The following is a 21,806-nucleotide window of genomic DNA, read 5'->3' as shown; positions in this document are numbered from 1 at the left end:
TGTCTCTTTCTCTTCTCTTCTGCCCTTTGTTGGCTCTAGGACAATCCTCCTCCCTTTTTTACATTTAAACTTTGTATAATATGATCCCATTCCACATTTCCAGATGTACTACAAATTATTCTCTGTCATTCAATCATTTAAACACACTTTCTTGTTATTATTTTATACGTGATATTCCATTTCCTGACTCTAATGTAAGTGAAAGATATATATCTAACTCACATATGTATACATTTATCTATTATGTATACATTGTTATTTGCATCTCCTCTATTAGAATGTGAGCTTTCTGAGAAATTGTATTTTTTTCTTTCTTTTGGTCCCCAGCCCTTAGCAGAGTACTGATCACATTGTTAACTAGTTTAATGAAATCTCATTTTTGTCTGTCCCCTCACTCAGTTAATTTTTGTTTCTCATTGCATTTCCATAATCTCAACTGGATTACCCTAAAAATGTGTTTGGAAAAGAAAGAAAAGTAAAAAAAGAAAAAGAAGCAAAAGGAAATAAAAGAAAGGCAAATGTAAAAATAACTCTTCTAAATTTGAGTTCTAAAGGAGAGTTGAAGAGATGCATCATTATGTCATTCCAGAGGTAGGGAATATACTATAATTCTGGCAGACACAGTGGATGTATTAGTTAATTTTGTTGAACTGTTTTTCTTTCTTTTAAAGTTTTGGTTCCAAGGGATGGCTAGCTCAGTAAGGAAGGAAAGGAACCATATATATAGAAATAAATTGGATGAAAAAAAGTAAAGGGAATTGATGAAAATGAGTTTTTTTAAGTAGCTATTATATTTTAAACACCCTTTGGCTCATCATCTACTGACTGATTGATGTCTGTATCAATGAGTTAAAGGCCATCTCCAAGACCAGGATTGTGCTTCAATTCAGTAAGCATTTATTAAATGCTTATTAAAAAGGGCATTGCTGGGTGGCTAGGTGGTGTAGTGGATAAAGCACTGGCCCGGGAGTCAGGAGTACCTGGGTTCAAATGCGGTCTTGGATACTTAATAATTACCTAGCTGTGTGGCCTTGGGCAAGCCACTTAACCTCGTTTGCCTTACAAAAATCTAAAAAAAAGGGCATTGCTCTAGGCATTGATAGAACCAGGGATTTGACTCTGATATTTATAAGATATACTTTTGATTCGCTGACCCTGTAGCATGACTCAGCCTATCACCCCATCATGGACAGTCATCCTTTCCACTTCCTGGAATTGTTCCTCTTTTCTGTTTCTGTCTTACATATGGTCTAGAAAAGATTGCTGCTTCCTTAAGACAGATGGTGATAGATCGGATGCCTTCCCTATCTTCAGTATAGTGAAGGACTATAATTCTATAGCCTGATAGATTTATAACTTTATTTCGTGTCTGGCTTGTTTGTATCATAACTGTAGGAGAATGTTCTCATCTAAGTGATTCCATTAGAGAATTATATCATGCTTGCCAATGATCAGAGCACTCTCTAATGGTTTCCTGTACTTTTCAGCTCTAAAGGTTGATTGGCTCTGGGTTTCAACTTCTGCCAACTCATGCTATTACAAAATATATAAAATCCTGATCTTGGTCTTTGTGCCACCTTCCTTTGACCAAAAGGTTCCTGGATTGGGTGCTACAGTTGGGCAAGAATTCCCAATGGCAAGACTGACCTGTAACACTGCCAACCACATGAGCTTACAGGACAACTGAGAAGTTCATCACTTCATGGAAAACCAGTAGCTCCTTTCAGAAACCTATGCCCTGCTGAGATATACACTGTGAGTCTGGGGATTTAAGGGATGGAGGTGATGCTGGTAAAAAGTAACCTTGTCCTTTTTCCTATTGTTTAACCTTACTAATAAATAGCCTCAATCAAATGAATGGTGAATGTGGTTATCTATTTTAGCCCAAAACTGAATTAAAGTAAATAGCCCATTGGACTGATGCAAATAATTAATGCACCCATCATTTTGTTGACTCAGTGACCAAATTCAGGTTGATTGAAGCTGTTATATATAGTGCAGCACCAAAGAAACAAAGATAACTAAAGCATTAGAGAAGAGAGAAATCTTTTTAGGAAAGTTTTCATTCATTTTATCTAAAATGTTTTTGGCAAAAGTTTTTTCTGCCTGTGTCTTCTCTTTTCTAAGTAGTTATTTGGTATTATCCCTGGAAATAACCAAGCTCCTCCAATCTTAATGAAATTCAGGGTTCTAGGACAGATATGTTTGAGTATAGGAGTCTCTGAACTTGCTCTCCCCTTTGTCTTACCCCCCTTCAAATGTAGTTGTGCTTGATGGGTCTCTCTTGATTGACTCTGTGTTACAGGATTTTTTAGTCTCCTCTCATTATAAAGTCAGTCTCAGACTGCCAACACTGAAGATAGAGGGATTTGGGACTACTGATAGAGGAGAGGTATGTATTGGGAGAGTAGGTGAAATGTCTGCATTAGTAATAATAATAATAATAATAATAATAATAATAATAATAATAATAATAATAATAAATTATATAGTGCTTAAGGTTTGCAAAACACTTTGCTAATATCTCATTTTAGGCTCAAAATAATCTGGGTAAGAAAATGCTATTAAGATGGTAATTTTCAGAACATGAAACAGAACTGAAATTGCTTGCCCAGAGTCACATAGCTTCTAAGTGTCTGAGGAAGGGTTCAAGGATTGGACTTCAGGAATTCCTGACTCCAAGTCTGGCACTCTTTTCACTATACCACCTAGATGCATAATTTCTATGTATGTATACCAAGGTAAATAGATGTGCTTCACTTTTCAAAGAGATTATAAATATTTCTAATTGAAATTTTATTTATTTTATCAATTATATTCTGTGGTAGTTTGTCAATGATTTGCAAATTTATGAGTTACATATTTTTCTATCAACCTCCCTTCCCTCCTCCCTTCCCATGGTGACAAAAAACCTGGTAAATTTGTACAGGTACATTTGAATTTAACATATTTACATATTAGTCATTTTGTGTAAGAGAAATTACAACTAAGGGGAAAGAAAGAAAACCATGTGGTAGAGAAGAAAAATATAGGAGTTTTTAAAAAGAACATAGAATATATATTCAGATTTCATGGATTTTTCTTCCTCTGGGTATGAATGGCATTGTCTATAGCAGGAGATTATGAATATTAAACCAGAATTATTGATATCTTTTTTTGGACATGACATCACTAATTGAGAATTTACTGTGTCAACAAAAATACATAAGAAAATAAGGAAGGATTGCAGGATTGGACTTCAGGCTCTCTTGACTCCCAGGTCTGGCACTCTTCCCAACTGAATGCATGGTGTCCATGCATGCATGCATGCCAAGGTGAATATATATGTGCTTCAGTTTTCAAAGAAACTATAAATATTAAAAATTTTTGGATTTTTTGAATATAATATCACCAATTAATAATCTACTTGGTAAACAAAATTATACAAGAAAATCAACTTTACTTTTTTCCCTCCTTAAAAGTCATAATACTTTTGAAATCAGCTTTATACTAGTCTTTGAGTTACAAATGTCTTTCTAGATTAGAAGTGTTTTGAAGGTAGGAACTGTTTTTTCAACGAGGTTTGCCTTCTTTTTGTGCTTTGTACATAGTCAATACTTAGCTACTCAAATGGAGCTGGATCTTATTAATGGGCATGTTCATTTCAATGACACCAATCTCATCCCATCTAGTATAACTCTTGTCCCTATCCTCTATTAATTTCACTATGGGAATGCACCAACGTGCTAGGGACCATCCTCAAGTTCTCTTGATCTCATGAGAAAACCAGTTGAAATGTGGTTCAGCAGTATCTCTTGTTCTCAAGACATGACCAGTTGCTTCTCCTTTGAAATTCCACATTATTAATAAGTTGTTACCAACTCTAATCCAACTAATAAGATCTAAGGACCATGCATAGTATTTCCCTCTTGGCAGAAATGCACAGCAAATCTCTCTCTACTGATATAACCTTGGCAAAAAACTGAACTTTTCTGATCCTTAGTTTCCTCTTATGTAAAATGAGGGGCTTGGATTATATAACAACTGAAATCCCGGTCTTTGATCCATGACCTACGAGTCTCTGAGATATGAAATATGAGGATTTATCTCCCAGAATTATGCCATATTTTAATTCAATTACCTGGAGGTCATTAAATAATGTAGTCTTTATTAATTACACACTTCAAGCATTTTGAAATATATACTTGGAAAGTTTACAGGAGAGCAGGATTTAGGAGGTCCATTGGTTGTCATAGACAATTAATTCATCACTAAGTGATCAATACTCTAATGATGAGCTTCTCTGAACAGACAGTTGATTGCCAGTACTACATTTTAAGCTTTCCTAGCATACTAGATGTTGCTTTGGTGTGAGTTTTCCCTGTAAATGAGTCGGTGGTCATTTCCATGACCTCTGAGCCAAGAAGCACAAAAGTAGAATGTTATGCATAGTATGTACTTAAGAAATATTTGATTATTGTTATTTAGGTGTTTCAATCATACCCAACACTTCATGATTTCATTTGGAATTTTCTTGGCAAAGATACTGCAGTGGTTTTCCATTTCCTTCTCCAGCTCATCTTACTGAAGAGGAAACTGAGGCAAAAGTATGTTTCAGGGTTAGATGACTTGCTCAGGGTCACACAGCTACTGTATGATGTCAGATTTTTAATGCAGGGAGATAAGACTTCCTGACTATTCTATTCACCGATTCACTTTGCTGTTCCTAATAAATATTGGCTGCATTTTTGTATTTGTTAGTTCATCCTGTAATTACATACTATATGCATCTGGATATTGAGTAATCACTCAGATAATTGTAGTAGAGGAAGTTTTTAAAAACCTGGATTTCTGAATGGCTAAATGAATTTACTTAGAAACTCCTTAAGTAAACCACATATCTTGGCCAACTCATGGAACTTCTCTCAAATGTAGTTTTTCTCATCTATGAAATGAAATGGAGTAGTATATCCTCTAAATTACATCTTCTAGGATTCTGTGATTAAATGTTGCATAGACCTGGTCTTTGGGTGCCGTAATCTGGTTTGGTGTTCTTCAGTGCCACCTGCTGTATTTTGGGGGTACTGCAAATGAATTTGTAATGATAAGGCAGTATTTAGTTTATAGATTGATTCACTTTAGAGCTGTAAGGGACCTAAAACATACTTAGTCCTATAAGATAACTTTAATAAACCTATAAATAAAGTGCATTTGCTTTGAAATGATATCCCCTCCCCATCCAGTCCATGAGATGAATTTGTGTTCATTCACCCATTCTTTCTTGTCTTGGCATTCTTATAACCAAATCATTTTCATGATAGCTAACTTCTCCAAGCAAAATTGGAACTCTAACACCATGAGCTTACCATCTGATCTACTGTTACTGATGCCCAAGTGCATCAAACAATTGTGATGTTCATATCTTCCCACCACTCCCTTTCCAGTAAAGGGACTAAATCTGCGGCTATGCTTCGGATTACTGCTAGGTGGTCTAGTGGATCATGTGTCAGGTCTGGAATCAGAAGACTCATTCCTGAGTCTAACTCTGGCTTTAGATACTTACCAGCTGTGGTCTCCCGGGCAAATGAATTAACTCTATTTGCCTCAGTTTCCCCATTTGAGCTGGAGAAGGAATTGGCAAATCACTCCATTAATTTTGTCAAGAAAACCCCAAATAGGGGTACCAGAGAGTTGGACATGACTAAAAATGACAGAATGACCAAAAAAGTGCTTAGAATTTCTTATTTTCTTCTTTTCCTCTCCTTCCTTGACATCTTAGTCCATTTGAAACATCCTCCATGAAAGTTTCCCTGATTCCGACTTACCCACACTCAGGTAGTAATGATTTTTCTCCCCTTGAACTTCCTACACTTTATTTGTCTCTCTGTTGTGCATTCATCACGCATTATGGCAGGAATTTGTTCTTAATCCAGAATTTTAACTTCTCTTATGCTCTGTATCACTTTTACAAAGTGATAGGAAGCACTTAAATATTTGTCTAATTGAATTTGAATTGTTGAATATAAATACCAGAAAGATGGAATATGAAATAAACTATCTTATAAGTATACAACTTCCACATGAATACAGAATATAAAGCAATAAAACTTTAGGAATTTTAGTGTTCACAAAAAGTTCCATGAGGGAGTGGATGGAGACGAGTGCATCCAGGTGAGCGATAGTTGTATCAGCAGTTGGGATAACCTGCCCTTTAGGGTATATGCCCTGAATGACAATGACAGAGATAGCCTGGCAGCTAACTAGCAATTTTTAAACTTCTATTATTATTAAGATCTTACGACTAAGCAACTGTGCTAAGAGTTGGAATTCAAAGAAAGGCAACAAGAAATCCCTGGTCTCAAGAAGCTCACCATCTAATGTGGAAAGCAACATACAAACAACTATGTTCAAATATATATATATATATATATATGTATATATATATATATATATATATATATAAATTAAATTAGGCATAGTCTCAGAGAAAAGGTGCTAAGAGTAAAGAGAAGAAAACCTTGGTGGTCCAAGGTTAGACAAAGAGTAGGTGTGATCATATACCATTATAGGGGATAGTCATAGGGCAGAAGTAAACCCCCGGATGTCAGGAATTTCTCACTACCTAGTACAGTATCCAGGGTACTCCACCCTTAGCTGTAGTTCTCTAATATACCTTGCACTGGACTTTTAGCCAAAAGACTTGGATTGAAGGTCTGGCTTTGCCATAACTACTGAATGGTGGTAATTTCATCCCTCAGCGCATCTGTATAAACATATACATATACATACATATAAAATATACATTATAGAGTATAACATATTTATAATATGTAGCTATTTTACAACTATATTTATAATATAAACAGAATATGTGAAGAAGCTCTATAACATTTGCATTTAACAAAATTTACATAAAGTATATGATACAATATGATATTTATTTATATATACCCTAAAAGTCTATATGTCTATAAAATTTATAAAAATGGACATAATAATACTGGTACCTCATAGGGCTATTGTAAGGAATGAATTTTAGATTGCAAAGAAGCAGACATTCTCATAAATTAATTACTTTAGTCTTAATTTCATTTATTATGAGGTGAAATTTTCTTAAATACTACCCAATTGCCTGTAACAAAGAATTATATGTATTTTATATTTTGTATGCCCATAGACATTGATTATTGCTTATCTTTCACTTAAATTTGTTTTTAAATATACTTTCCTTATATATTATCCATATATATTTAACAAATATGAATAATTTGATAGTGTATTTTCCAGAATAGAATTTGCATAATGCTTTTCCAACTAGTTGTCTTTTTTCATTGGTATTGGTATACAATGATGACATTTTGATACTAGCTTTCCTATATAGTCAGACAATTGATAAACAGTCACTAAGCTAAACACTGGGGACATGAAGAAAGGCAAAAGACAGTTCCTGTTCTCAAGGAGTTCATAATCTAATGGGAGAAACAACAAACAAGCACAAAAGAATAAAAAAAAAGCTATATACAGAGTAAAAGTCATATTTTTGGGGTATTTATTTCAGTACTACAATGCTTCTGTGAGTATACCTTCCCATGATGCAGTTCTCAAGCCACCCACATCTCCATAACTTGTGGCACTCTTATCCATGGTCTCCTGTGAATTTAGTCTCCTGTGAACTTACTGTAGACTTGGAGAATCCACTGAATGTACCAGGGGCTGTTCTTAAAATTTTTAGCATTATAGTTATGGAGGACATGGATATATAATTTAATCTCATGTATAAAAGAATCACATAGAGTTAGAATTTTAGAATTATAGAAAATGTCAGAGACCATCTAATACAATTATATCTTCCTAGGAATTACCTTTTCAACATTCCCAACAAGGGATCATTAAGCCTTCACTTAAAACAATCCAATAATGAACTCATTACTTTCTGAATTATATCATTCATTGCTTTTTAGATAGCTTTAATCATTAATGAAACTTTTCCAGGAGTTGACCTCATATCTGATTTTCTATTAATTTGATCTATTATTCCTAGTTCTGTCTTCTGTAATGAAACAGAAAAAATAACTAATTTTTCCCTTTTGTATGGATCTTTAAAAACATGAAAACTGCTATCACCATCATCCCCTATATCTTCTCTAAGATATCTATGTCCCTTTCCTTCAAATTTATCCTCATATAGCATTGTTTCTAGTTTCCTCCTATCTTTTGGACAAGCTCTGGTTTGTTTGTCTACTTAAAATTTTCCTCACGTACACAGTATTCCAATATGGTCTACATAAAACAGAGTGCCATGGATTGATAATCGCCTTCATTCTGGATACTGTGTCTTTCTTAATGTGCCTTCAGATTGCATTAGTTTGATTGACCATGTTCTACTATTGATTATATGGATTGCTAGGACATCCCAGTTCTTTTCCATATGAACTGTTGTTTAGTCATGCCTCACCCATCCTAACCTTATGTAATTAGTTTTAAGTTCATGTGTAGGACTTTATATAGATCCACATAAGATTTATGCTGTGATCTTTTTGAACTTCATTTCTCCCATCTGATATTATCTGTTTAGCTATCCCTCTCAACGTTGAGTTGCTGGCAAATTTAGTAATAGTCAATAATAAAGATCTGTATAGTACTTATTATGGACTAGACACTGTGCTAAATATTTTAGTGATAATGAAGTCATCCATGCTTTTATCCAGCTAAGTGATTAGAGTTTAATAGAGCCAGAGACAAGATCTCAAAAAATCTTTCTTTGGTACTAGTCAATCAGTCAGTCAATCAATCCTTTAATTCTTTTGTTATTCAGCATACTTCCCCACATATGGTCTTAGTTGTGTTTATTCAGTCATTTCAGTCTGACTCTTCATGATTCCTTGTGGAGTTTTCTTGGCAAAGATATTTGGGTGGCATGCCATTTCCTTCTCCAACTCATTTTTATACACAAGGAAACTGAGGCAAAAAGGGTTAAGTGACTTGCCCAGGTTCACCCAACTAATAAGGTGTGTAAGCCTGGATTTTAACTCAGGAAGATGAATCTCCTTGATTCCCAAGATCAGGGCTCTATCCATTGTACCACCTATGTGCCCTTCAGCTTGGACATTTTGTCAACAATTCAATAAACATTTATTAAGGTGCCTACCATGTGCCAGACACTATACTAAGAACTGAGGATATGAATGAGAAGTAGAGACAAATGAGAAAAAGATCTTTGTCCTCAAAGAGCTTACAGTCTAATGGTAGAAGGCAACACCAAAAACAAAGGTGGAAAGAATCAGGATGGGCAGAGACATCTGAAGGTATTTTGTTTCTTAGAAACAAGGCAGAGCAATAGATGGAAAGTGGGGTGAGCTGAGTCCAATTTCTGTCCTCTATACAGCAAGGCTTTGAGAAAAATTTGGCACTCCTCACTCCAGTTTTCCAAATAGAAGGGAGAAGAGACCAAGGAAAGTGACATTCAAGGGTCACATGATGCTATGTGTTCAGCTTATTTTGGAATCTGCATTTTTGTTGTGTGGGGTTGAAACTAGGCAGAGCTAGAGACAGAAAATAGAGGAATATCATGAAAAACTTTGTTAAATATTTTACTCGAATTCAATTTTACTAATTCTATAGCATTTCTCATACATCAGTTTAGTAAACCTTTTAAATATGTTAAAGAACTTGGTCTGGAGTGAATTTTTCTAGTCTGCAATGATCCTAAAATGTTTCATTATTGTAAGTATATGTTTAAGATCATAGCTATACCAATGAAAAAACGACAACTAGTTGGAAAAGCATTATGCAATATATTGAATTAGATTAGACCTTAGATGTCATTTAGTCTAATTCTTTTATGATACTGACCTTCAGAGGGGTTAAATGATTTACCAAAGGTTACACTGGTAATAAGGAGATAACCTGGGAGCCAAACTCAATCATTATGATTCCAAGTTCATTAAGTCTTTCCATGTGACCTCAAATCATCCTGATCCTCAAATTGGTCTCTCTTTATTGAATATATGCTGCTTTTCTCCCTATCCTTGGCTATTACATGGTCTCCATAGAACTAATCATCAGTAAAATACACAACTCAACTAAGAAGAATCTTCAATGAGCTCTAAATCTTCTACTTATACCTACAGGAGAAAGAGGCAAATGACAACAAAACACATTTGGGGATTAAAAATAAGTCCATTGCCATGATATGCCCTGAAATAAAGTCATTCTCTTGTACCTTCTATTTGCCCTTCACCTATTATAGAAAGGCCAGTGCCATTCAGAAAAAAATAACCTTGAAACCACTAGCTTATTAGTCACAATTTCTGTTTACTAACAACACAAGAAAGTTCAGGAGTAGCCACTAAAGAATATTTTCTACAAAGCAGGAAAAAGGGAAATCTGGTGAACTCTCAATTGGCTAGGAGAACAAGAAGGGAGGCATCTCCCCCCCATTTGTAGATTTTTGACAAAAGACTCTCTCAACTTCAATTCACCAGTTAAAATTGAACAAGCATTTATGAGTGAGCTATTTACAAGGCACTATCCTAAGTGCTGGGGTACAGAACCTTCTCCCAAGGAAGTTATGCTTTATGGCGTGGGCCTCATATATATAAATGAATACAAGATGATTTGAGGAGAGATAGAATACTATGGGGGGGTCAGAGAGGGGAAGATTAAGAAAAGCTTTGAGGGACTTAGGGATTCTGTAAAACAGGTGAAACAGACTGAGATTTCAAACACTGAGACTGGCTTGTGTAAAAATACCAAGATGGAAGATGGGATGTTGAGCTTAGGGAAAAGTTGTCTAACTTTAATGTTTCCATTATGGTTGGAACTAAAGTGAATGATGTAAAATAAATCTAAAATTGTAGGAAGCAGACATATTGCTCAAGGTTTTGATGTCCATTGAAGTCTAGCAAACATTTGGCAATGTGATACTGGAGTTTAAGAGAGAGATAGGATCTACTGGATAAATTGATAAATTGGATAAATAGATTTGGAAGTTGTCAATATAGAGATAATTGAACCGATGAGAACTAATGAGATCAATCAGATAAGAGAGTAGAAAAAGAACAGAAGGTCCAATTGAGACTTGGAAGATATTCATTATTTAGTAAGTAGGAGACAGATGATGGTCCAGAAAAGATAGTGGAGGAGTGATCAAGCACATAACAGAACTAAGAGAGAATAGCCGCATAGAAATCAAGAAATGAAAAAATATCTTGGAGGAAGGAATATTGAGAGGGTTAACATTTGCAGAGACCAAGTAGGATGAGAAATGAGAAACAGACATTGAATTTGACAGATAAAGGTAATATAAATGGAATTGAATAAGATAAAATTATATTTATAGGTGCTAAGGAAAATACATAATAGATAATAGTGACCAGTTTTCGAGTACCTCAAGCCACCTTAAACCCAGAAAGTCCTTGGATTAACCTGAGTTTAAATTTCATCTCTAAGTCATCTTTGCTGTGTGATCTTGGATAAATCATTTCACCTTGCAGTGCTTGGGTCAGCTCTTTAAAGCTAGATATTTCAGGAAGCTATAAACCTATATTTGTGGGGGGAATTTCCTTACCTCTAGTTCCCTATAACAATGAAGTTAAAGACCCAGTTCCTATCCCCATGGAAGTAGTCAGGGAATTAGGAAAAACTGAAGATTAAAGAGAGAAGCAATGATGAAGATCTAAGAGGAGACAGGAGATGGAGTCAAAGGTTCAAGTAGAGTGTTTGTTCTTGGCAAGGAGAAGGATAAGCTCTTTCTCAGGGACTAGACCAAAGAAAAAGGGACTTGGGTTAGATGTTGGGGATAGGGAGTTGGAAAGATGAAACTTTTGATAAATGGCTTATATTGATTCAGGAAAGTAGCAAATGAAGTTTTCATTTGGGAGGCAAGGAAAAAAAATGAAGTTTAAGAAGGAAAAGAGAAAGTTTAAAACAATTATTATGAATAACATGAAAGAGAGCCAGTGGAATCCAAGGAAGAATGGAAAAGTTGTTTTTTTTTTTTGTGGCTGTGTGAGCATAGTTGAGATTAGAAAACAGATTTTTGGGGAACCATTCAGCAGAATTATATTCATTTTCCAAGGGTGTTCAGCAGTCTGAGAGTAGAAGAGTATAGTGAGATTAACTCAAGATTGGAGTTTGGGAGCAGCTAGGTGGTGTAGTGGATAAAGTACCAGCCCTGGAGTCAGGAGTACCTGGGTTCAAATCCTGTCTCAGAAACTTAATAATTACCTAGCTGTGCGGCCTTGGGCATTGCCTTACAAAAGCCTAAAAAAAAAGATTGGAGTTTGGTAGGACACCCTTGGCAAAATGACAAAGAGATAAAGGATATGAAGTTAGAGAATATTATATTGTGAAACTCGTCAGTCATAGATCAGGTCTGGGAAAGGAGAAATATGAGGCCACAGCAAGTGTGATGGATTAGAACAAAAAGAATTTAATGACCATCAAATTTGATTTCCTCATTTTACAGACCAAGAAGAAAATTAAAAATTCAATTGGTTTGTCTAATGTCACCTTGCTAATAAGAGTCTGAAACCAGGTCTACCTGAGACTAGGTCAAGGCCCTATCCACTGTACCATCTACCTGCCTCATTAAGCTCAAGGCTCTAAAAGATCTTAGATATATCAGAGATCCCAAGTCTTGGAATTCCTATTAGGAATCTACGGGGGCAGTTAAGTGGCACCGTGGAGAGAGCACTGGCCTTGGAGTCCAGAGGACCTGAGTTCAAATTTGACCTCAGACACCTAATAATTGCCTAGCTATGTAACCTCAGGCAAGTCACTTAAATCAATTGCCCCTTAAATAAATTTTAAAAAATAATCTTAATTATGAGTCTGAGGACCTGAGAAGGTCCTCTAATGCTTCTGGTTCCCTGAAGCTGGAGATAATAATCATAGAGGGAATCTCAATCAGATTTGGGTAGTACTCAGTCTTAAAGTTCCCTTCCAACTTTGAGATTCCCATGATTCTGTGAGCCAGAAAATTTAATGAACCAAATCGCCCCATTCTGAGCATATTCAACAAGATTTTTTTAAAAGTCAGAATAAGTCTTATTTTCTTTAAGTTACCTCCTTTTACTGTTCTTATTCAGTTCTTTCAGAGGATTTTCTAATTCCTCCATCTATCTAATATTGTTAATGATTGTCACTCTTGGAGTCTATGAGAACTGATAATTTTAGTAATGCAGCTGGGTGACACAGTAGATAAAGAGGTGGGACTGAGACAGGAACTTACCTTCTTGAGTTTAAATTTGGTCTCAGACACTTATTAGTTATAATTCTCTGGGCAAATCATTTAACCTTGTTAGCTTCAGTTTTCTCATCTGCAAAATGAATTGGAGAAGGAAATGGCAAACTATTGTAATATTTTCTCCATGAAAACCCCAGATGAGTTTATGAAGAGTCAGCCACAAATGAAAAAGAAAAGACCAAACAACAAAAATTTACATGTTTGATGAATGTTTATCTAAATGACCAATGTACTTCGGTCACAAATATGAAAATATGCCACCTAAAAAAATACTCTCAAAGAATCTACAGGGTATCATTAGACAAATTGTGCAATAGGTTATTTGGATTGCAAATAATTCAATGCCAGGGATATTGGTTCAGATGATCTCAATTAGGGGACTTTTGCTTCCTTACCAAAACATGTGATTTTGCTCTGTGTTAGCAGTTGTTGATATATTGAAATTTCTCCCATTATATTTTCCTATCAATTTTCCATAGAATGGTACTTCATAATGTTATGTAAATATGTATATATATATATATATATGTATATATATATGTATACACACACATATCAACATAGATAAGCTTTACAGTTTTCCAGGCACTTTGAGGTTGTTTGGTCAGTTTTGGTTCCTTTTTGGGGGGACTCATGAAAGTAGATATTTAGAACTATAAAGAACCTTAGAGACTATCTAAAACAATCTTCTTTTAAAGATAAGGAATTTTTCGAAAGACTGTGACTTGTGAGGGTTAGGCAAGTAGTCAGAATGAGATTAAGGTAGAACTATAGATCTCTTACTCCCAACCCAGATATCTTTCCACTGTACCACATGGTAGGGAGGGTGGGAAGGAGTCCATTTTATCAGACATTACCATAGTTGATGGTGAATCCATAAAGGATAACAAAGACCATTAAAGAAACTACCAAACTACTCTTAATGGGCTTATTTCCTCACTATTTTAGGATTCTCACATTTGTAAAAAGGATTTCAGAAAATTCCTTGGTTGTGAGTATAGAAGAACATGCCTCACTTCTTTCTATCTTATCCTTCTCTACAGAAAAGGATACAATAAAACATTCTTAGTTCAAATACAGTTGTGGCTCACTACTGGTTGGACCTCACAGGAACTGGAGCATATCCCACATTCAGGGCAAAAGGATCCAATAGAACTACATTACAGATAGTAGTACAAGTATCAAACTGTAGCCTTTGTTTTGACAACAATAAATGAAAGCTTGGTAAGTCCACTGGGAGTGAGGGCTGTGTTTCTCTTTCTTGAATCCAGAACCAACTCTGTAACATATCCACATGCACCTCCCATTTGCTGGATGTCAACGAGACACTAGACAATAGGGATAACCCAGACATTGTGAAGTCAATGAAGTTGGGTTTTTTTTTTGGGGGGGGGGATACAGTGGATAAAGAATTGGCCATGGAATCAGGAGGATAAGAGTTCGAATACGGCCTCAGACATTTGCCATTAACTAGCTTGGGCAGGTCATTTAACTCTGATTGCCTTGAATCCAGGGCCATCTCTAGTTGTCTTGATTTCTATCTGGCCACTGGACCCAGATGGATCTGGAGGAGAAAATGAGGCTGGTGACTTAGCACAGCACCCACTCATTCAAATCCAATCTATGTGCTTGTCACGGCATCACCTCCCCTGATATCATGGTTTTCTTTGAGAAGGAAGGACAAACATCATTTTGCACACTTTCATCTTCCTTTTATGGCACTCCTATTGCCTTAGTTTCTTCTGTTGAATACAACTCTCAGATTTCTTTCCAGCTACTTATTATATATATCTTATATGCTCCTAAGTTTTTACATATTATGTCCTTCATTAGAATGTATACTAGTTGAGAGCAGGTACAATTTTTACCTACTTTTTTGAATCCCCAGTTTTTAGCTCACATACTTACAGAGTGATTTATCTTTCTTAACTTAAAGCATAGGAATTCAGATACTTTTGGCTCTGACCAAAGAGGAAAATGCTCTTAAGTATTAACTTATATTAAGGTGTTAAGGTGCAGGAAGTAGGAGCTTAATGATGATGATGATGATGATGATGATGATACATTCAGGAATTTCCCTCCCTCCCTAATCTTTTATAACCAATCTATTCTTTTATTCTGACTATGAAAGTAGATATTTAGAGTTATGAAGGATCTTGGAACTTATCTAATACAAACTTCTTTTAAGATAAGGAACTTGTCTTTTAAAGATGAGGAATTTCCCAAAAGACTGTGACTTGCCAGGGTTAAGCAAGAAAATGAAATTGATTTTACACTAGGAATAATTAAATTAAGGTCCATGAACATGTTAAAAATTTTAAGTGAATTTAAGTATAATTTTATTTTATGCAGTGATGCTCATATTATTTTATTCAAGTATTTTAGACATTATTGTAAGAAAAAATCCACAGGTTTCAATAGACTATCAAAAAAATATATGATTAAAAAAAGATTAAGTACTCCTGTATTAGGTGAAACTGGGGATTACTATTTCTTTAATCTATTTGTCCTATAACTCCATCATCTTAAAGCAGAGACCAGAAACTGAAGTTTAAATTGTGGGCACATTCATTGTTTCCTTCCCCATTCTCTTGACAGGGGCCCCTTGAAATACAAGAATTATTTGGACAGCATTCATGCCTTTGATAGGGGGTGATTATATGCCCTGTTCCCATTGACTTTGGAGTAGGAATAAGATACAGTGGATTTAGAGAATAGTGTTTTTTTGCAAGGCCATGTTTTGGTAGCCCTTACCAGCTGGAGAAGAAAAATTAAACACAGCAATTGAGAAGCCTGTGTCTGGAGAGCTGTGTCTTAGAGAACTCCAAAGGACTCATATTGGTTTACAAAACAACGTGTAATTCTGCAATAATGCAAAACGTGTTACCTTATTTAGTAAGGCTGTGTATGTGGAAACCCACAGGAAGAGCTCCCCAGATGTGCAAACTTAAAGAACATACGGTGATTAATGCCCTACTTCTAAAATATGTGTAAATTTAGTGTCAGCATTTTTTTGAAGAAACTTCCATCTTTTAGTCCTGGGGAGCCTTACCACACAGATGTCTATATATGTACATTGCATGGAAAAGATATCTGATTAGTTTACCAAAGCCACAGCATGAATATTCATTTTCATCATAATGATTATAGAAGATGCTTTCAGTTAATCTCTTACATTTTGGCAAAATTTTAAGATTTATTCATTCACTTGCAGTAGTTTAAGGTTTCCTTCATCAGTAGCTCTGGAGAGATTTTAGAGGTTAGATATCAGGTCTAATGGTCTCAACAGGTAAAGACACTGAGGCTCATAAAAATTGTATTTATATGACCCTAATTTGGTAACCTCCCTGTAACTGGAGCAGTTTTCCTATTCCCAACCTGGGATGCCTATCCTTATTGGCCAGATCTTGTGAGCCATATATGGGAGAGTCCTACTTAGCTATCTGAATGATACACACACACACACACACACACACACACACACACACACACATCTATACACACACACACAAACACACATATCTATACACACACACAAACATATATAAAAATCTAGTTAATATAGTTGCAGAATTCTTTGAATGATTGGTCATGTTTTTCCCATGTGCACACACTCAAACCTAGTGCCAAATTATCTTCTACATTCTGATATCAAATACTACTTTCTTTGTATGTACCAAGCTCCTTAGTAATCTTAGCAATGTCTTAGAGTAAAGCTATAACAATGTACTACTTTTGCAGGGTGTCCCTCAAGCCACAGTGCAGTTTTTTGTTTGTTTGTTTTTTGTTTTTAGGTTTTTGCAAGGCAAATGGAGTTAAGTGGCTTGGCTAAGGCCACACAGCTAGGTAATTTTTAAGTGTCTGAGGGTGGATTTGAACTCAGGTACTCCTGACTCTAGAGCTGGTGTTCTATTCACTGTGCCACCTAGTCTCCCTACAATGCAGTTTTAAGCTATACAAGCTTGGTTCACCATGAGAAAGAATCCTCTGCCCCCCCCCCCCAAAAAAAACAAACAAAAACGTGAATGTTGCAGACCATCTCTACATTTAATTAAAAAAAAACCCTAAAAAAGTAAAGAAGGTAAAAAGGTAAATAACAAAAAAAAAAAAAAATAACAGATCATGAAGAGAAAGACTATGGCTCATGATTCTCAAAAAACAACCTATTTTTAAATTTAGATTATAGTTAATGAAATTGTAATTACATTACGCTTAAATTAAGTTTAAAAACTCTTCTCATTTGTTCTGGATAAATTTTAAAGCAGGTATTCTTTATCTGCTGCTTGAACTTTTTCTTGCAGCTAGAGACTGTGAAGGGATGCAGTAGATAAGAGTTATGGATTCACAGTCAGGGAGACCAGAGTTCTAATCTGATCTCATACACATACTAGTTGTGTGATCCTGGACAAGGCCACTTAAATTTTGTTTGCCTCAGTTTCCTCATCTATAAAATAGGGAGAACAATAACACCTATCTCATGTAGAGTTTTGTAAGGATAAAATATGATGAATATTTGTAAGGCTCTTTGCAAACTTTAAAACACTATCTAAATACAATTACTGTATTTTGATAGTAAGTGATATAGTGGGTAGAATCAGGAGGATGAGTTCAAATTTGACCTCAGACGGCTTACCAACTATGCGCTCCTGAGCAAGTCACTTAACTATTTATACCTCAGTTTCCTCATCTGTAAAATGAACCAGAGAATCTTTGCCAAATGACTCAATAACAAAATTACAAGAATTGATTTTTTCAAATCCCAAGTATTTTATTTTAAACATTTAAAAGCATCAATTAAAAAAAAATTCACCAGAGTATCAAGACTCACTAAGACAACCATAAAAAGTTATCCACCTCACACCCCACTACCTGCATAGATTATTGCTTTTTATAGATTAAATGATTTGAGTGCGTTCTCATTTTCTCTTTGAAGCAATTTCTTTTTCTGTTCCTTCAATTTTTTTTTTCCTGAGCCTATCAGAAAGAAAAGTTCTTCTGTTAATTAGCCATAGCTCTTCTCTTAGGTTTAGTAATGGAAAAGGTTTTAGAAGTCACTTAGGACACCCCTCCCAACTTCCTCATTTGGAGTCTTGGAAGTCCAATGACAAGGAAAAATTTACTACTGGTGATGGTTCTGGAAGCTGTTGTTGCTTGGGCATTTTAAAATTAAGGTCTTTGCCCAGTGCTCGGTTTGATTGAGACAAAATCTACTCTAAAACCAAGGTCTGGGTAAAAATTGAGATTAAAGATGGCTCAATTTACCATCACAAAGAAATCTATCAGAGACAGGAAAGACCCTTAGAGTTTCTGACCCCAAAGGAAAATAATGGCTATTTACATTCATCAAAATCTAAACCATGAGCCACTGAGACTTGGGTTGAGGCCATTTGGTTTTAAGTTGGAGTCAAGTAACTCCATTTAAAACACAATGGGCTTTTAAAAGTCTGTCTTTCCCCACTTTGTGGGGCTCTGCTGGCACAGTGAATGCAGTTAAGATGGAAAAAAAAAAACACCTGCCATAAATTGTTATTCACCTAGGTCTAGTAGGCAGGTGGTTAAACTGGATTCATCCTAATGTTTTCTGAATATAGATAATCAAGTCTAGACTGGGAGCAGAACAAAAATGGTAAACTGAAGGATTAATGTTAGGACAAAGATGTGTATCACAGCTGTTCTCACTAAGCTCGTCAAAGGGGTCTTAAATGAAACAAACTGTTCACTTTGATGAGGTACCAGATTTAGCATGAAATGGGGAAAATGTTGAAATTCTCAGAAAGTCACACAAGTGATGAGATTTTTAATTTCTGTATTCCCCCTTGGGTGTTGCTGTCTCATATTTGGAATGTTTTGAATATTTAGGGATGTGGAACTGCTTTGTACTTTTTTTGTTGTTGTTTTTCAAAATCTCCTGTGGGATGAGCTGGCATCTGCTTCCATATTGATTTTCCTTATTTTTTTTTAACAGCATAAGCAGCTGCAGTTTAGATAGTTTTTGGAAAGTTAGTGGTTTTGGGTTGGGGGAGGTTGGGAGGAGTTTGGATTGAAGAAGACCAGAATAGATGCAAGAATAGATAAGACTTCCACAAACTGACAACCTAAACAGTTTCATTAAAAGTCCTGCTTCCCCTCCCCAGGCTCCCCCATGGTTGTGTATTAGTTATTCTGAAACTAAGATGAACACCCAACTGCATTCCTTGGTAAACCTTGAATATGAAAACTTCTATGACTTTAGTCAGAAAGAGGCTGTATATTTTTTTACAAAAACATATTTAATTGAGAAAAAAAATTGTCACCTCTTGGGAGGTGGGTGCACTTGGGAATAGAGTTTTATTGAAATGGAATGAGGTATATTAATTCTCTTGACCACTGTCAAGAAAATGGGATGGAGAGGCAGCTAGGTGGTGCAGTGAATAGAGTATTGGCCCTGGAGTTAGGAGGATCTGATTTCAAATCCAACCTCAGACACTTAATAATTACCTAGCTGTGTGACCTTGGACAAGTCACTTAAGTCCATTGCCTTGCAAAGAAAAAATAGGATGGAAAAACAAAACAATGGTAACAGTGATATTCCCCCCGCCAAAAAAATAGCTAAAAGACTGATACCAGAGGACAGAAACAAAATGATAAAATGTTTCAGGTAAAAGAGATTTCCCAGGATTTTTCTCAAGGTTCCTCTAAGGAGCAAGTCATCCCATGCTCCAGACTTTAAAAACAACAGCCAACAGCAACTTCCAGCCAATAACAACAAATTAAGCAATTACAGCTTCATCAAAATTCAAGGTCCAGGTTTTTTACAACACTTCACGAAATCAACTTCCCAGTGAGAAGATGTTGCTCTTTGAATACTGCAAGTGAAAACTCATGAGTGTTTCAACAGGAAACAAGTGGGGATGTTTGGGAGAACCCCTTTGTGCTATAAAAGGACAATTCACATCTGGTAGGAATCCACATGGAATCATGAAAATGAATTTATTGGGACAGGTTCTGTGAAGGAGTCCTTGTTGCATGTCCTTTATTTATGGAGAGTGAAAATCCTTGTTCCAAAAACATTAAAAAATATTGAGCTTATATTTAATTTTCTTTAAAAATCATTTTATTTAACTCATGTGGAGATGACAATGAGGACGCTATTCATCTGTGAATACATACGTCAGGAATTTCAATACTTCAACAGACTACAGATCTGTGATCTCATTAATGTGAATACTCTGGATATGGTGCTGAATTGAGCCAGTAAGTCATTCAGTCAAATATATTAATCACCAGACACTACTAAATATGGGAATACAAATTCCATTTAAAAGACAGTATTTTTTTGGGGGGGATCAACCACATAAGAATGTGGAAAAGGAGGCTATAAACAAGCAACATGTTACTATATATGGGTGGCTAGGTGACCCAGGGAATAGAGTGATGGGACAGGAGTCAGGAAAATTCCTCTTCTTAACTCTCTCTGCCTCAATTTCCTCATCTGTAAATGAATTAGAGAAGAAAATGACAAACCTCTCCAGTATCTTTGCCAAGAAAACCCTAAATGGGGGTCATGAAGAGGTACATGAATCCACCACATGGACCATGCTCTGTGCTAAATATTTTTATAAATATTATCTCATGTGATCTCCATGATAAACCTGTAGATAGTATTTTTTATCCCCATTAAAGAAGAAAGTGAGAACAAATAGAAGATAAATAACTTAACTACCGATAGCAAGTATCTGAGGTTGTATTTGAACTGACACACTAATTCCAGTTCGATATTAACTGCCTCTAAGGAAGTTGAAGAGAGGAGTGGGGGAGTTACTCCGTAGGGTATGATGGAGAAGACTCCATTGCAGAATTGGTGAAAAATGAGAACATTGCTGACCTGGACACCCTCCTTAAATGGAGATTAGAGTGGAGAGTACCTCCAAAGTATACATTTCAAGGATGGAGTGAGCTCCGAGGAGGAAGTGGTTTCTAACTCTTGAAAGAGAAGTTTGGAGTGTAGGCTGATAAGAAATGAGAAGTCAGGAAGTTCAAAACCTTACCTTAACTATTATGATGATGATGATGGACAAGTCACTTAATGTTTTGGAGTCTCAGTTTTCTTATCTGCAAAATGGAAATAATACCACTTATCCTACCAATTTTCATAAATTGTCGATCTAAATGTACTCTTGTAAAGGTGAGATATTTCAAATAAACAAATAGAAAATAAGGAACCTATTCACATACACATTTGACACAGTTCTTAGAATTAGCAAACAAAACCATGATGGGAATTATAGGTCTTTATGTAATTCTGAATGTACCCTTAATGACAGAAACCTTGACCATTTTGGAACCATAATGAAAGGCAATTTCAAAGAGGAGGGAGGTTCTTATGCATTTTCATAAACACTAACTCAATTAAGGACTTGTACTAAATATACATTCAGTTTATCTAGTCTTTATTAACTATTCAAAACTGTGCTAGGACTGGAGTGTAGGGTACATTCTAGGGGATTAAATGCCACTCTGAGTTAATTGTACTTTTTCCTTAAGGCAATAGGGAGACAGTAATATTTTCTTTTGAGCAGAGGAATAACAGGAAAATATA

The 21,806-nt window shown here is 35.5% G+C and overlaps 1 protein-coding gene across 2 annotated transcripts in view; it reads left to right on the top strand.

Moving 5' to 3' along the window:
• The first annotated feature begins 1,446 nt into the window (after positions 1-1,446).
• Positions 1,447-21,806, top strand: part of TSPAN8 (tetraspanin 8) — a 72,851-nt gene continuing 52,491 nt past the window's right edge. The window contains exons 1-2 of one of the 2 annotated variants that reach the window (XM_074226152.1): positions 1,447-1,755; positions 2,306-2,392. The gene's annotated coding sequence lies outside the window, so the exon portion shown is untranslated. The remainder of the gene's footprint in view (positions 1,756-2,305; positions 2,393-21,806) is intronic. The other variant, XM_074226150.1, reaches the window with a different exon arrangement.

This window comes from Macrotis lagotis, chromosome 2 (genome assembly GCF_037893015.1).
Source record: "Macrotis lagotis isolate mMagLag1 chromosome 2, bilby.v1.9.chrom.fasta, whole genome shotgun sequence".
NCBI classification, from domain to species: domain Eukaryota; kingdom Metazoa; phylum Chordata; class Mammalia; order Peramelemorphia; family Peramelidae; genus Macrotis; species Macrotis lagotis.
Note: the sequence above shows the minus strand (reverse complement) of the source record. Positions and strands in the feature narration are given on the sequence as shown.